The sequence below is a fragment of the Neofelis nebulosa genome, chromosome 5 (assembly GCF_028018385.1).
Source record: "Neofelis nebulosa isolate mNeoNeb1 chromosome 5, mNeoNeb1.pri, whole genome shotgun sequence".
Taxonomy (NCBI): domain Eukaryota; kingdom Metazoa; phylum Chordata; class Mammalia; order Carnivora; family Felidae; genus Neofelis; species Neofelis nebulosa.
The window spans coordinates 50,245,707-50,259,662 of record NC_080786.1 but is presented as its reverse complement, the minus strand read 5'-3'; the positions used below and the strand labels follow the sequence as shown (position 1 = coordinate 50,259,662).

Sequence of the window (13,956 nt, the reverse complement as noted above, 5' to 3'; positions counted from 1 at the left end):
ACCATCAATGGGCAAATAGAGGCATACCACTTCTTTGTCACCACCTCTTTCTGTGGGCATCCTGGGTGGAGAAACCTGCCAGTTGGCACAGTTTTATATCATAGGTCCTAAGACTTTCTAAAGGGTCAGCTAGCCTCACCAGTTCCCTCTGTATCTTGGTTACCCTCACCCCAAACACCAGCCTCCAGGTCAGCAGGCACTTGATACTGCCCAGTGATAGGGACAGTGATATTATTAAGTGATCGGACTTCTCAATCTGAGAAACATCACCTGGCCCTATATTACCCTGCTTTTAAAATGCAACATTAATGTATTAAGGTCAATGCTAGGTATCCATTTACTGGCCTTTAAATTGGAAGTCTGAAAGGAAGTTACAGTTTGAAAATAAATTGAGTTGTTTTTATGGATATTTTACTCCCTTTGAGTAGAAAACAATGCAAAAAGATCATTAAAAAAAGGCCATTATTTTTTTTCTCAAGCTTTAAGGTTTAGAAACATTTTCAGTCTGAGTCTTAATTAGTAGCATTAAAATACAGGCACGATATATGGCATACATTTTATGTGAGCACCATTAGAGTTCATGGTAAGCCACCTATAAATGCTTTATCCCATCATCTCTGCAAAATTACTACGTATTGATCCATACATCATCCAGTACAGCAGGCAAACACAAGAACTAAAAGGAAAAAATACTGAGGTGGAGTAATAGCACCTAATATATGTTTTTACTGATTAAACCACAAAAGTTATTTGAGCCCCTATCTCTGCTGGTGTTGAATGGGAACACTTCTTCCCTACTCCTGACTCCTGCTGCATTGAGGAAGTTCAACTAGTTTATCACCCTTGGCATCTCTCCACAGCTCACTCACCCTTGAGGGGAAGTGGAGTGACACAGCTGAGCTCAAACACCTTATCTATCATTTTCTTTGGGAATGAAATGCCCACAGGGTGTGAGAATATATCCTTGTTTTCTACGACCCAAGTCTTCCCTAGAAAGTTTCTCATGGGGGGGGGGGGGGGTTGGGCTCAGTCCTGCATTGCCAGTGACTAGAGGGGTCAGTCACCTTAATTCTTTTTTTTTCTATTTTTTATAGTGTTTATTGATTTTTTGAGAGAAAGACAGAGCGTGAGTGGGGGAAGAGCAGAGAAAGAGGGAGACACAGAATCCAAAGCAGGCTCCAGGCTCCGAGCTGTCAGCACAGAGCCCAATACGGGGCTTGAACTCATGGACCATGAGATCATGACCTGAGCTGAAGTCAGACACTTAACTGACTGAGCCACCCAGACACCCCCAGTCACCTTATTTCTTGGGATCAAATTTAGGAAATCCATTTGACTCTTAAGAAAGTCATCCTCAACCCAGTGTTTATCCTAAAAAAAGATGGCATTTGACCTCTCATTTGCTACTGTTTAACTTTTATCTTAATTTGTTATAAACCCAGAAAGGAGGCTATACTTTGGTGCATTGTCAATGACCGCAACATTTCATGGGCTGGGAAATGAAAATTCCCACACTAAAAATTAAGCAAAAGTATGGAGTTGGGGAAGACAAATACTCATGCAGAGAGGCTTTTGGTAGGGCCAGGAAATATAGTTGTGAGCCTTGAACTTCAGTGGGTAGGCAAGGCATTTTTATCTTCGTGGTTTAATGCAGTTTATATTAAACCAGCTTTAGCTGCTGTGGCCCAGGCCAGTGGATGGAAGGCTCTAAGCTGGAAGCATGCTTTGTTGACCTTGATGGGTGACTATTGCTTGTAGTAGCTTTGTCCACAGGCTAAAGACTGTTTCTCCAGAGGCAAATCATCTCAGATTCTGTAACGGTGTTTTAAGTACCCTTTAGCATGGCATTTCTTACAGAGCAGGGCCACGTTTGAGAAAGGTTTCATGCAGCCACAACCATGAACTAACATAAAATACAACTTGATGCCAGTAATGCCTAGGGACTTTAAAAATGAACAAAAACATATGTATAGTTCCATTTGTATCTTGATTACACTGATGCAAAATGCCAGTCTCCCAGTATAGCAGCCGCCAAGGATATTCAGAATGCATTCATTAAGCACCTATCATGAATCAGGCCCTCTACAAGGACCAAGGAATAAAGAGATGAGCAGTACAGAGCTCCCTGAGCTCATGGTGCAAGGTCTCTTCCAAAAGTCATTACAACACAAGATGCTAAGTGCCATGATCAAAGCAGGTGTGGAGTGTTACAAAGCATGAGAAGTTCCCCCATGCCAACTTAGCAGAGAGAGCCTGCTCAGAAAGCTTCCACAGAGAAGTGACTTGATACCTGAGTCTTCATGGATTGGAGAAAGATGTTTGGCAAAAGAACGACAGAGAAGGAAGGAATATTCAGAAAGAAGGAGTTACCTTTTCTCAGAGAAGACGAATTCAGGGTATTATAAATAATCTAGCTAGAGGGAAGGGAAGCCCCAAAAGGTCAAGGAAGAAGGAGTTTCAAGTAGGAGAAATAAACAGAGAACAAGAATATAATGGTGAAGGATTTTAGCCAAAAAGTGACAAAATTAAACACACATTTTAGAGGACTCTTGCTGCAGAGAGAGGCAAAGTAAGAGTGCCAAAAAGTACCTAGGCCAAGAGTGTCTAATGGATTGGGTAAACAAAGAGGAAAGGACTGATCTGAGAACCATATTGATTTTGGAGTTGACAGAAATTGGTAGACAATTGTGGCATACATGGGGCTTAGAAGGGGGACGGAGGAGGCAGCTGAAGGAAAAGAAAATGTTGATAATGATCCCCAAGTTTCTGATTTCAGAAACTGTGGCCTGAAAGTGCCACTATCACAGGAGCTAGAGCAGGGCCCACTGCACCCCCTGGAGTTTAAAATACTCAGTGCACGGGGCTGGGACTAAAGAGACATTGGAGCCAACCAGCTAATAATAATATTACCAGTAGTTCATGAAATAACTTGTATAACTAGCTGCTACAGTCTGAATGTTTGTTCCCCCTTCAAAATTCATAAGTTGAAATACCAACCCCCAAGGTGATGATATTAGGATGTGGAGCCTTTGGGACGTTAGCTCGTTAGGAATTAGCAACCACATAGAAGAGGCCCCAGAGAGATCCCTTCCACCATGTGGAAGCAAACCTTCACCAGACATTGACTCTGCCAGTGCCATAATCTCCAGACTTTCCAGGCTCCAGCACTATGAGAAAGCAATGGTTTTTGCTTATAAGCCACCCATTCGGTGGCATTTTGTTACAGCAGCCTGAACAGACAAAGACACTAACAGTTACTGAGTGTTTACTATATGCCAGGCTTTGTGCTTAGAGAAGTAAAAGAACGTGCCTAGGATTAAACAGCAAGAAATTGTAACATTGGTCCCAAACCATGTTATTCTGAACTCTTTGCTTTTAGTCATTTTGCTCTATCACGCCCAACCAGTTCTGAGGCTAGGGCACCAAAGTAAATCATTGTGCTTTGTCTTCCCTGATCAAGGCCCTCACTGAGGATGCTGGCCACTCCATCAGTCTGATTAACACTGTGGGAAGATTTACTATGAAACTGCAGCTGATAGAGAAAAAAACAAAAACATAAAAACAACCTGAGAAGGAAGTAGTAATTTGCACTTCGCCTGAGAAACCCTTATGCTTGACCTATAAATCAACATACTCCAGCTCCAAAAAATGGGACACCGTGGAGAAAAGCTTCAAAGAGAAAGGCAGAAATGAAGTTTAGTGTCTTTAGGAGGAAGGAGAAAGGTGTTTGCTGGTTAGGCTGTCACTCTGAATCCTTACAGAAAGGAGAAAAAGTGTTTACTCAGTGAGATTTTAACTTTGAAATGGGAAAAAGGAAACAGGAAACTTTTCATTCATGTTTTTCAATTACTGGTGAGCTCTGGCAGCCACTCTGAGAAAATCATTTTCCACCCAGGTGGCTTTATCAGCTTAAATGATCCCCTTATTAATCAGAATTTCAAAAGGCAGTAAAAGCCAGTTCAAAATAATGGGATTATCTTTGGAGTTGGTGCTAAGTGCTTAAACTGTAGCCTTCTGATGTGTCCCCCTTTTCTTTTGAATATTTACTTTGAGATGCAACTGCCAAATGTCTAAATTACGTCAGGAAGTCTGATGTGACAATGTCCAGCTAGCCACAAATTGTTGAGAGCTCTGCTCTTGGTCCAAGATGGTCTCTTGATCTCTTGCCCAGATGACAGTAATCACTTCTAAATTAGTCTCCCAGCTCTCAACCATAAAGCCCTACAGTCTTCCCCCCCACAAAGCAGCCTGTTCGTTCTCACTGCCGCACGGTATCCCACTGTGTGGGTTTATCTTGATTTATTTATTTCTTCTCCTGCTGATGGGCATTTGGGTGGCTGACTCATCACAACTACCCAATTCATCTTTTTGATAAGCATACAGACATAGTTTAGTTAGTGTCTTCCTGGGAATGGATTTGCTGGGTCATGGGTATATATATGTTCCTTTTCGGTAGATGCTGAAAATAGTTTTCTAACGTGCTAATCAACATTGCGGTTTTGTTTTGCTTTACCTTTCTCCGTATTCTATTCAGCCTTTTACAGATCTTGTTTTCCCCTTACATTTTCTTTCAATGTTTAGCAATAAATAAGAATTTTAAAAATTCTATTCTGAAAAAGTAAAGATTCTTCATAATTGAGGACATTCAAAAGAGTATGTTCCAAACTCCTAAGGCATTTCCATGGGGCAAATTGTTCTGAGTGATGGTGCATTGCTGGCAAAATGGGCAGCCACATACCACATCATTTTGTAGCAAACACATGAAACAGTCCTGGAATGTTTATTGGTACAATCAGTCATATGACAGTAATAGCTTATGAGTAATTTGAGATTATCTTTGCCATTGCTTCACCCCGTTAGCAAAAATAACTGACCATGATCATTATCCTAAAGCATCTAAAACCTCTGTTCTCATTCATGTCCAGGTCTATTTATGTTTCAAAATGACACGGATTTAAGTAAGATTTACTTTGATTATATGGATTTGAACCCTTTCTCTCTTTGCCCCTGCTGTCTTTGTCCTGATCAGTTTGGATCTTCCTCCTACTCTTTCCTCTTCAGTGGAGGCTTTGTCTTTGAGAGGTATTCTTATTTAATGGTTTCAAGAGTTCCTAAGTCCCAGACCCCAGACTAGCCACCATCAGACCTTCCCACAGTCTATTTACACTCATCCATGAATTAGAGCCTATGAAGTATACTTCCAGCTTGCCCTGGCAAACACTGGCATCATGAAGCAAAAGGAACTTGGGTCACTGGATGATTCAGGGTACCAACAGGAAACGCTGGTACGCTCAGAAGAGAAGAGAGTTAAAGTACAAAACAAATGAACATAGGGTGGGGAAAAAAAGAGAGAGGAGAAAACCAAGATACAGACCCTTAACTATAGAGAACAAACTGATGGTTACCAGAGGGGAGGTGGGGGGGTGGGTGTTAAACAGGTGATGGGTACTACGGAGGGCCCTTGTTGTGATGAGCACCGAGTATTGTATCGAAATGTTGAATCACTAAGTTGTACACCTGAAACAAATATTACACTGTATGTTAACTAAGTGGAATTTAAATAAAAATTAGAAAAAAACAAAACAAAACAAAGGACTATAGACATGAGCAGACAAAGTTAAGGGATCTAACAAAGGATAGTGAACCCCCTGGGACTAGGAACAATGAAAAGTTGTTTTTACACTCAGATCTGAAAGGATAGGTCAGCAAATGTGGCACTTGGTGAGAGCTGTCGTCACAGGAGAGGAGGGGGAGGGGCCACAGGAAAGGAATGAGCCATGGCTGAAAGAGCAAAGACCCTGACCTCTCTCCTTGCTGTCCAGTGACCCTGACCTCTCTCCTTGCTGTCCAGTGTCCCATTGGTGCCTCTCATTGACAGAACCCACTGGAAGCCACAGGACAAGGGAATGTGTGTGATGGAGACTATAGGAGCATAGAGCAGAGTGGGGAAGGCAGCAAATGGGAGTGTGGTGGGGCAAACATAGATTATCTAGCAGCATCTTTGAATCACCCCCTGAAAGAGGGCTGTCCAAGACAGCAGTCTGACCAATAGGACATACATTCATCTCAAGTGTGTGTTAAATATTAATCTGTTAAACCCCTGAGATTTAGGGATTGTTCGGTCCACAGTTAATCTACCCTAATAATGTATCTGGTTTATTTGCATTTCACATTATGTCTTTTATATTTAAATTGTTTTCCCAAAACTATCAGGGGAAATGTGTAATCTTCTAAAAATGTAAATGAGTAAATTTCACAAAGATTTTTTTATATAAATTGTTAATAATTCTACCTTGAGATTATGAATAACTACTCTGCCTTTAGATGTTCCAAAGAGCTGCTTCCCAATGACAGCTCAAAAGGGAAGAAATTGCAGGAGGGTTAAAACACAGCATTTCTTCAAAAAATAAGACTATATGAAGGAGAAAATACCATGGTAAAATAGTAAAATGAATACCATTGAAAAATTCTTTTTAAGACTGCTCACTCCCATTTCAACTCACCTCCTTCCTCTTAGCCCTGGTTTCCCTTCTCTTCCCAGTGAAGTGCTTGTTGCTCTCAAACTGGCCCCTACCCACCAGGTTTCCCTAACAGCCTCTTTCCACCTCCTCCATCCCTGCTATGCTCCAGGCCTCCTCAGTTTACATGGAAACATCACCCTTGAGCCTTTCTAGGTTACTGATTAACTATCTTAATAACTTTATTCATCCATCCATTCATTTAAAAAAATCATCATGTTAAGACTTATAGTCTTTATAAGATTACTTATATACATATAAGGGGTCCCTTAATAAGTTATAATGCAGCAACAGAGAAAAGATTTGGAAGCAGATAACCCTAGTATGAGGCGGAGAATGGTCAATGACACAAAAGAGGCATAGATAAAGTCCTACAGGACTTTAGAAAAAAGGAAAGGGAAGGTGGCACCTACCATGCCCCACCACTAGGCTAGGGAGAATGCACACATTAGTTTATCTTTCTTGCTTATGGCTAATTCCTTCTTGTCCTTAAGGAAGGTATTCAAGTGTCGCCTCCTTGAACTCCATGCTCCCACAATCACAGCTTGATCACATCATAGGATCATTGTCAGTTTATTATCTTTCATTTCAAATGACAGCAATTACCTGTACGTGGGGGACAAGCCTTGTCTTTGTGCATCTTCTATGCCTCCCTCTGAATCTGATGCACACCATCCCTTCAGGGATGGATGGATGGATGGATGGATGGATGGATGGATGGATGAATGGATGGATGAATGGATGGATAGATGGATGGAGTACTATTAGCACCTTAGAGGAAAAAGGAAATAAGGTAATTCTAGGAATTTCAGGCATCCAGTTGGATTGTTACAAGGATGTGGGTAGGAAGGTGGCAGGTGACAAATGTTGAAAATAGAAAATAGAAAACAGTTCGTAAGGTCTCAAATATTTGGCTAAGGCAGCTGGACTCATGCTGCAGAGAACTGAGGAAACACTGGGAGCTGATGAGCAGGGAAGAGATGAGATCAGATTTGTGTTTTAAGTAAATTAATCTTGCTGTTGGAGTATCTTTCCCTTTTTGATAATATATTCACTTTCTATCAAGAATTTCCTTTGCCTTAACCCAAACAAATCAATCTTATATTGTGGGTTTGAGCAGCTCTGATAAACATTTCTTTTTCTAAAAGAGCTCAAACCTGCATATGCCTAGGTCAGCCTCTAATAAAGTGTTGTTTTCTACTTTTTTTTTCTTTCAATTAGTCTTTATGCTACTCCCCAAGCCAGCAACTGCATTATTTTGATGCAACACCCCGAAATTAATTCTGAACTATTCCCCAAGACCCAGCATGTGGTTACCAGAAAATGCTCACCCCCAGCAGGGAGCATCACAAATGACTTCTATGTGAGATTCTCTTATGAGACAACATTTGCTGATAGAGATTCTAGTAATTTTTTTTTTACTAGAAATCATTTTAAAATGACACGTTTGAATGAAATCTTGCCATTTGCAACGACGTGGGTGGAACTAGAGAGGATTATGCTAAGCAAAATAAGTCAGTCAGAGAAAGATAACATACAATTTCACTCATATGTTGAATTTAAGAAACAAGGGTGCCTGGGTGGCCCAGTCAGTTGAGTGTCAGGCACTTGATTTCGGCTCAGGTCATAATTTATTGGTTTGTGAGATTGAGCCCCCAGTCTGTGCTGACACCATCGAGTCTGCTTGGGATTCTCTCTGTCACTTGCTCTCTGACCCTCCTGCACTCATGCTCTCTCTCTCTCTCTCTGAATGAATGAATAAACATTAATAAAAAGAAGCAAAACGAATGATCATAGGCGGGGGCGGGAGGTGAAGAGAGAGGAAAACCAAGAAACAGACTCTTAATTATAGAGAACAAACTGACTCTTACCAGAGAGGAAGTGGGTGGGGGCATGGGTGAAATAGGTGAAGGGGATTAAGGAGTGGACTCGTTGTGATGAGCGCTGGGTGTTGCATGCCTGTGTTGAATCACTAAACTTGTGCACCTGAAACTAATATTACACCATATGTTAGCTAAATGTAATTTAAATTAAATGAAATAAACAAATAACCCATTCGCCCAAGGAGAAAAATTATCTTTTAATGCAGTAAGGGCCATTTTAATACTTGATAAGTAATTGAATAGATCAATATTAAAAATTAGACCATCATCTTTGACAACACATATTATTCAATTTATCTGCCATAAGCCAGTCTTTATGACAATGTATGTGTACCAAGTCAACAAGTGATAACTTCAGATCATTTTAGATGAAAGTTGTATCTTAAAATTATAAAATTTTACAAGTAAACATTAAAGTTAAGCATGCAAGTTCAGTTGATACTTTGTTTTAATAATATTTATTCTCTCTACTTTCCCAAACCTATTGCTGATCAGAAAAATAAATAATTGCAAGGAACACAAGTCCAATAAGACAGTATTACTGAGCCATCTGGTATGAAAGGAGATAGTGAAGTCTTCGATATTGCCCAGGTGGACTTCTGGAATTACCTTTTTAGATATATATTCAGCAGTCAACATTTCAGGAAAAATTACTTTGAGATTGAAATATTTTGAATATAAAAGTAAGGCAAATCACTAGACTTGAGTCATCTTTCAGCATTTTTTAAAATTCCAAAATGGATCACTGAGAAGACTCAAGCTGCATGCATTATTGAGCAAGAAATTGACTCGGATTCTCATTTTCGTATTATTTGATACCTTGACAAACAACCTTCTCTTTTCCAAAGTCCATTCCTGGATCAAGTATAGGGACAAAGAAAGCAATCTCCCATGCGTCACGCCGTGATATAGGCTCTTCTCTCAGAGTCCTAGGGCCATGATGCAAAGCACTGTACAAGTTTTGGGAGATGGGTGGGTGAATAGATGCCAGCCCAGAAAGCACTGGGATACCATTAGCCCTCCAAGAAATGAGCTCACTTTGGGGCTTTGCTGAACCGTGGTGTAAACTTCCTATTTAAATTACAGGAAGCTTATCCTCTTCATCTGGTCTGGAATTATCTTTCTTTAAAAATTAATAAATTCCTGACAGACCTGTCCTGCTAAACTAGTCATCATGGTTTCACTTTCTGCTCCAAAGCCTGTATGGATCTCTCTGCCTAGTTTGACTAATTGATATTCACAAGACTTCATAACTTCTCTTGAAAAGAGAGTTTCTGATCCTACTGGTTTCCTAGAGTCAAGTATGCACACAGCTATTTGGTTTATCAGCATTTCTACAAATTCTGTTTTTCCACACATTTCATTCATATGCACATAAATATATGTAGATCACTTTTAAGTTTCATAACTGGAAGAAGATTCAAAATATTTTTTTTTTAATTTTTTTTTCAACATTTTTTATTTATTTTTGGGACAGAGAGAGACAGAGCATGAACGGGGGAGGGGCAGAGAGAGAGGGAGACACAGAATCGGAAGCAGGCTCCAGGCTCCGAGCCATCAGCCCAGAGCCTGACGCGGGGCTCGAACTCACGGACCGCGAGATCGTGACCTGGCTGAAGTCGGACGCTTAACCGACTGCGCCACCCAGGCGCCCCATCAAAATATTTTTATAACATCTTAGTTAACTCTGGATGACCAGAGAGTAAATATCTATCATTTAATTTATTCTAAAAAATCTTGCATTCTATAGGAACTTAAATATTTTACTACTATTATCTAGGAAAATCTGGAGGAAGTAGGCCTTGCTTTCCCTCTGGAAGAAACTTGTCTATTCCCATTATGAATTCAAGAAGGACCTGAGCTTTGTTCACATCTCAGTTCCTCCAATATCATCTGTATGCTGCAGAGTCCTTCGAAACATAAATTCTCTTACCAAATGCCCTGCTCCAAGGGAGAGTTTATGAGCTATAATTCTTACCTCAGTTAGAGAAAAGCTATCAATAGATGCATTAACAAGATGTCTTTGTTGGTCCCCACAAGGTGACTTTGTTTAATGTAAATTTCTAGATCAGACACCCATGATATAAAAAAGAATATATTCATGAGCCAATTTTTTACCCATTATTTTAGATTACTTGTACCCTCTGCTATACACTCCTTATATGCAAGTATTGAGATGCTTGAATGTAGTGGTTTACAGTTTCAGGAGTAGCGGGTATTCTAATTCATGCTCAATGGTATCTTACAGTATGAGATTTCATATCTCATGCTAGGACCATACTACCAGAGCCCAAGTCCTCAATATTTCCCCAGAGCATCGGGCAGCTGCTGCAGGAGCAACCTGAGAGGGAACATTGAACCATGTCACCATTGCAGCTTTGAAAGACACATGTAACTCACAACCCTAGTCATCCAGAACACTTGACACTGTGTTCTACTTCTACGGCTCACAGAAGCTAAAGCCAGTTGGATGCTTTTATTTATAGTGGGAACTCTTCCACCAACAATTTCATCAGTATTCCTCACTGGCCTCAGCAGAATAATGAAACACTCGGGAGCAAATATACAACCCAACAAACCATAGCTGGATGCCAAGATTGCAAACATTTCCACAGCTACTTTGAACTTGCCTTTGGTGCTCAAGTAAGCAGGGACAAAAAAGATCCAGATGATGAAAAAGACCAGCATCACAAAGGTGATGCATTTTCCTTCATAGTAATTATCTGGCAACCGGAAAGCAACCAAGGTTGTAAGAAAGCATAGCAAGGCCAGATAGACATCAATCCCAAACATAGAGCATAAAAATTCTATAGAACCTTCAACACATTCCAAAATGATCTTTATGTTTCAAGATTCCATGTTCTTGCACACTCTTGGAGGCTCCAATTCTAAGTAGGTTGTGCATATGCCAATCTCAACTAGAACAGAGATTAGCACAATGATTTTTCAATAAAGGGAGTGGATGGATAGGAGTCAGGCTCTGGATTTAGAAATTCTGTAGGCTAAACACAGTGAAATAGTCTTTCCAAGAATACAAGACAGGCAAAGAGAAAAACCCACTGCCAAAGTGACATGGCTGGTCATACAGGACCAGTTGTATGGCTTGCCAATGAAAAGCCTGGAAGCCAGCCATATGATGACAAGAGAAACCTGAATAAGAAAGCCCAGATCCCTGTCATTGGCATTCACAAGTGGAGTATGCCTGCATAACACATACACAATTGTGACTGCCACGACCACAAGCACCCCAAAGATGGAGAGAATGACAAGCAGGAATCCCAGGGCCTCATTGTAAGCAAGGAATTCCACCTCTCTCAGTATGCACTCGCTCTTTTGTGCATTTGACCAATAGTCTTCACCACATTGTTGACACTCCCTTTGACCTAATGAACAAACAGAGGATTAACTGCAAGAAAATTAATTGTCCCCTTTAGCTGTGAATAGCTCGGAGCAGCCAAAGACCCAGGGCAGGACTCACTGAAATCCCTTTATACAGAATATACAAAATCTAAAAAAAAGAAAAAAAAAAAAAGAAAGAAAGAAGAAAAAAGCAGCAATACAATGGTCTTAGAGTCTGCAACCAATATTACAAATTGAGAATTATTTTTAGTTGTGGAAATTTGGACTGCCTTCATGGTTTCAGCCTTTCCCATATGGGCCTTTTCCAGTAAGATGCCTCTTTCCTTCTCTTCCCATTATCCCGTTGAGAAGAGAGGTGTGTATCCTCATAAACCTAAGAACAACCCACAAATGGTTTGCCAGGGATGGGAAAATTAAAGCTACTCAGGTGAAACAATCAAGAGAATTATTGTGAGAAATTTGATTAAAATACAAGTGTTTTCAGTCTTCCATTCAACATTACTGCCACCTACTGAGGGGAATCTTGTCTTTTGCTCCTTCAGCTTTCTCCTCCCCACCCTCCAGATGCAGATTCCAGAGAACAGGCAGAGAAGGACTGAGAATAAGAAGGGAAACAAGGGTCCCTGGGTGTCTCAGTTGGCTAAGCTTCTGACTTTGACTCAGGTCATGTTTCCGTGATTTGTGGGTTTGAGTCCCATGTTGGGCTCTGTGCTGACAGCTCAGAGCCTGAAGCCTGCTTCAGATTCTGTGTCTCCCTCTCTCTCTGCCCCTCTCCCTCCCCCACCCTCTCTTTCTCTTTCTCTTTCACACACACACACACACACACACACACACACACACACACACACACACCACAAGTAAATAAGCATTAAAAAAAGTTTTTTTAAAAACAAGGGAAACAAAAACAACAGTGTTGACAAAGCTCCATGGGAGTGTGTTACAACATAGGAAAAAGGTATTTGAGATGAATTTATGGTAAATTATCAAATGGATCACTTTAATGTTCTTTGAAATGTACAGGTGATGATTGGAAATCCCTTTTAACCACTTCTCACTGTTGGATTGGACTTCTCTTGATAAAACTCTTCAGAGAATGAGTCACGTGGGGCTCAGGGAGTTGTTCATTGTGCTTATTTTCTATTTGGGGAACTTTTACATTTTTTAAAATTCTTCTTGAAATAAATTGTTATGGAGGGCCTTTGGGCAAAGGACAAGTACAGCTTTTGAGTTATCTTTAAAGATAGAGATAAGCAGAGATAAAAGTATACCTGCTCCAACATGATTCATAAGGCTACGCACACCAAACCCAGGTAAATTCCTGGTCATGAAGAGCAGAAATTCATCAGGTTGTAGAGAAGAATTCATGGAGCAATAAAGAATTCATCTGTAAAATTCATCCTACAAACCTTGAGCAATTATGGCCTTAAGTCCACTGTCTTTAGGGATGGAATTCTATATCTTACAGTTCCAAACTAGAGATAATTCAGTAGAATACAGAACAGTAATTCACCTGTTTCTCCAATTATTCACTATTTCTTACATAACTGATGTTTAATGTATTTTATAAACTGAAATAATTTTAAGTACTTTTTATGATTCCATTTATTTACATTTCACATTTCATTTTTAAAATTTTTCTTCTCTTAAATTCTTTCTCTTAAATTCCCAACTGTAGCAGCTTTAGAACTGAAATCCAATATTATGGGTTTTTTTTCAAACTACACAGAATATCCAACAGTTTGAAGGATTGTAATGATTTTTGTTATAAGTTGTTTACACCTATTTATAAAGATCACTCCTAAAGCCCTGTTTACCAAAGCATGCTTACTCTAATTGCATTTCAGTATCAATGAAAAATATGATCATCTCTACCTGGTTCCCATGACACGTGTCCATCAGCACATGCGATGAGGTCAAAACAGCATATTGGTTCCCCTTGATGAATCCCCTTCCGGGTCCCAGGACGACATAGATCAGTACACACCAAATGGAAAAGCTAGCAAAGACAAACACAATCAATGCATGTAACAAAGCCTTTTGTCTCCACTGGGGGACCAGGGGAGGACAGAAAGAGTTTACATCTGGATTTCTAGGGGGTTTGTGATATCTCAGGAAACCCAAGATAGCTAGGCATGGATGACAGACAAAGAGAATGAATGACACCTGGAGAGCCTAGAGAGGAATTTTGCTAAAAG

General features: G+C 40.2%; 1 pseudogene; it reads right to left on the bottom strand.

Moving 5' to 3' along the window:
* Window positions 1-3,379: 3,379 nt before the first annotated feature.
* The window catches only part of LOC131513109 (vomeronasal type-2 receptor 1-like), a 35,241-nt pseudogene continuing 24,664 nt past the window's right edge, over window positions 3,380-13,956 (bottom strand).